Source organism: Macaca thibetana, chromosome 4 (assembly GCF_024542745.1).
Source record: "Macaca thibetana thibetana isolate TM-01 chromosome 4, ASM2454274v1, whole genome shotgun sequence".
NCBI classification, from domain to species: domain Eukaryota; kingdom Metazoa; phylum Chordata; class Mammalia; order Primates; family Cercopithecidae; genus Macaca; species Macaca thibetana.
The window spans coordinates 152,589,189-152,592,962 of NC_065581.1; the positions used below are offsets into that span (position 1 = coordinate 152,589,189).

At 43.5% G+C, this 3,774-nt stretch overlaps 1 pseudogene across 1 annotated transcript; it reads left to right on the forward strand.

Moving 5' to 3' along the window:
- The first annotated feature begins 281 nt into the window (after positions 1-281).
- Positions 282-1,732, forward strand: LOC126953598 (proliferation-associated protein 2G4-like; annotated as a pseudogene). The gene has a single exon (XR_007725270.1). The product of XR_007725270.1 is annotated as a proliferation-associated protein 2G4-like (transcript).
- The last annotated feature ends 2,042 nt before the right edge of the window (positions 1,733-3,774 follow it).

Sequence of the window (3,774 nt, forward strand, 5' to 3'; positions counted from 1 at the left end):
CCCTCTCTCACCGCTCCTATTCAACATAGTGTTGGAAGTTCTGGCTAGGGCAATCAGGCAAGAGAAAGAAATAAAGGGTATTCAGTTAGGGAAAGAAGAAGTCTCTTTCATTTAAATATCTGTGGATGACGCTCGCCTGCCTGCCCGCTCCCTTGCTAGCTCGCGCTTTCACTCACCCTCTCCTCGAGGATCCAGGAGCCTCTGACCCCAGCCTGCGGCTAGGAAGGGAGACAGAGGCCGCGGCTCAGGGGAAACAAGGCTGCAGTGGTGGTGGTAGGAAGATGCAGGATGAGGATGAGCAGCAGGAGCTAACTAACGCTGAAGACTTGGTCGTGACCAAGTATAAGATGGGGGGTAACATCGCCAACCGGGTACTTCGGTCCCTGGTGGAAGCATCTAGCTCAGGTGTATCAGTACTGAGCCTGTGTGAGAAAGATGATGCCATGATTATGGAAGAAACAGGGAAAATCTTCAAGAAAGAAACGGAAATGAAGAAAGGCATTGCTTTTCCCACCAGCATTTCAGTAAATAACTGTGTGTGTCGCTTCTGTCCTTTGAAGATGCAGCCAGGATTATATTCTCAAGGAAGGTGACCTGGTAAAAATTGACTTTGGGGTCCATATGGATGACTTCATCGCTAATGTAGCTCATACTTTTGTGGTCGATGTAGCTCAGGGGACCCAAGTAACAGGGAGGAAAGCAGATGTTATTAAGGCAGCTCACCTTTGTGCTGAAGCTGCCCTATGCCTGGTCAAACCTGGAAATCAGAACACACAAGTGACAGACGCCTGGAACAAAGTTGCCCACTCATTTAACTATATGCCAATAGAAGGTACACTGTCACACCTGTGGAAGCAGCATGTCATCGATGCAGAAAAAAACCATTATCCAGAATCCCACAGACCAGCAGAAGAAGGACCATGAAAAAGCTGAATTTGAGGTATATGAAGTACATGCTATGGATGTTCTTGTCAGCTCAGGAGAGGGCAGGGCCAAGGATGCAGGACAGAGAACCACTATTTCCAAATGAGACCCCTCTAAACAGTATGGACTGAAAATGAAAACTCCACGTGCCTTCTTCAGTGGATGGAAAGGAGTTTGAATGCCATGTGTTTACTTTAAGAGCCTTTGAAGATGAGAAGAAGGCTCAGTGGGTGTGGTGGAGTGCGCCAAACACGAACTGCGGTAACCATTTAATGTTCTCTATGAGAAGGAGGGTGAATTTGTTGCCCAGTTTAAATGTACAGTTCTGCTCATGCCCAATGCCCCCATGTGGATAACCAGTGGTCCCCTCGAGCCTGACCTCTACAAGTCTGAGATGGAGGTCCAGGATGCAGAGCTAAAGGCCCTCATCCAGAGTTCTGCAAGTCAAAAAACCCAGAGGAAAAAAAAAGGAAGAAGAAGGCCTCCAAGACTGCAGAAAATGCCACCAGTGGGGAAACATTAGAAGAAAATGAAGCTGGGGACTGAGGTGGGTCCACTTCCCCAGCTTGCTGCTCCTGCCTCATCCCCTTCCCACCACACCCCAGATGCTGTGAAGTGCAGTTCTTCTCCACCTAGGATCGCCAGCAGAGCGGGGGTCTCCCTGCCCGCACCCCAGTTCCCCAACCCACTCCCTTCCAACAACAACCAGCTCCAACTGACTCTGGTCTTGGGAGGCGAGGCTTCCCAACCACGAAAGACTACTTTAAATGAAAAAAAGAAATTGAATAATAAAATCAGGAGTCAAAAATTCATCGTCTTCAGGCCCTTCTTTCTAGCCTTTTCTACTACCCTCTGCTTGGTCAAGGTTTGTGACCCTACTACAGAACGGGGCTAAATTAGCCACCACCACTGAAAACTCAGCCGAAGGTTTTTATACCATTCTAATGTTAGCATTTTCCCACCTGTTTGGGGCTTTTTACTCTTTTTTCCATTCTCCCCAAGTATTTTATCTGGCTTCAAAATTAGGAGGATTATTTTTCAGACTTTTTTTATTCAGTGTGGCTGATTCCTCATCGGATTCAGGCTGTCCAGTCAGGCCCCTCCCATTTCAGGAGCTGGAGCCTTCATTTATGAAGCGATTCTCATCTATGCAATGGATCCTTATTTGTCAATCTTTTTTCTTCCATTTTCACAAAGCTGTAAAGAAATCCATCTGAAGCTTACCCTTTTCTCTGGAGTCAGTGGGGTCTTCCCTCGCTCCATTTTACACAAATCTGAGCTGAAAGTTCAACTGGTTTTGTTCCCTATTTGAAATATTGTGATCTCCCTCTCTTGATAGAAAAACCAAGAATAAGAGGAGTAGACTGACTGGAGATACAACTCCTTGCTTTCTGAAGCTATGGACTTGGATTAAATTGCTGGGGGTTTGTAGGGAAAGATGACAAATTTCAGTACCTGTGGCATTCTGTCCCAGGAAACTAGGGCTCCTACTATCTTATGAGGTTTTTAAACACATTGGAAAATGACATGACATTAAAATAAATTTGTATTTGCTCATAAAAATACAAAATAAATATCTGTGGATAATCATAGAAATAAAATAGAAATGGCCTTATTTATAAAATGAAATTTTACTTGCTTTTATTTAATTTTAAAAAAAGAAAAAAAAAACGAGTTTCTGGCCGGGCACAGTGCCTCACATCTGTAATCCCAGCACTTTGGGAGGCCAAGGTGGGCAGATCACAAAGTCAGGAGATCAAGAACAGCCTGGCTGACATGGTGAAACTCTATCTCTGCTAAAAGTACAAAAATTAGCTGGGTGTGGTGGTGCATGCCTGTAATCCCAGCTACTTGGGAGACTGAGGCAGGAAAATCGCTTAAAACAGGGAGTCAGAGTTTGCAGTGAGCCAAGATCGCGCCACTGCACTCCAGCCTGGCAACAGAGTAAGACTCCATCTTTAAAAAAAAAAAAAAAGAAAGAAAAAAAAGAAACACGAGTTTCTGAGAAGAAATCATCACAAAGGCTGAGGAATTGAACAAGTAGCCTCAAAGCTTTTTTTACTGATACATAATGATCGTATATATTCCTGAGGTACATGCAATATTTTAACACATGCATACAATGTGTAGTGATCAAATCAGGGTAATTGGGATATACAATGCCTCAAATGTTCACAACATTGCTTTGTGTTGGGAAAATTCCAAATCTTTCTTTCAGCTGTTTTGAAATGCACAATAAGTTATTGTAACAGTAGTTTCCCTACTGGGCTATGGAACACTGGAACTCAACTCTTGATATATGTGTTGCACTTGGGGATTTTATAATTAAAGCTCCATTGCTACAACACAGAGAGTACCCAAGAGTTTGCTGATCACCTTTAAAACTCCAGTCCAAATTTAGGCAAAATTTCTTTGTGTGCTTTCCTTTCATATAGTTGAGATAGGCCAGCATGACTAGATGTGTTCTCAGAAGGTTGGTATTGCCACTAGACACCAGGCTGGCCTCTGAAACAGACTGCCTCGGTGCAGATTGTTTTCTTCTTTGTTCCAAATCCGAGCTAAAGCTATCTCTTGCCTTGTCACCAACAAATTCAAAACATTCTTCCCTCAAAAAGTACCCACATTACCTTGATTTGAAATTACCAGCAACATTAATGTAATTTAAGAGACAGACTTGATTCAGAACTAATGGGCAGGACTGTGCTAAATGACACAGTAACTTGGTTCCACCCACTCTATCATGGCCATTCGATGTGACCTTCCCCACTCAAAACTTATTATAAAAGAATTACTTTCTCAGCTTTCTCTGCTGATGGAGTCTAAGTAGCTAAACACATTCAAGTTATCAAA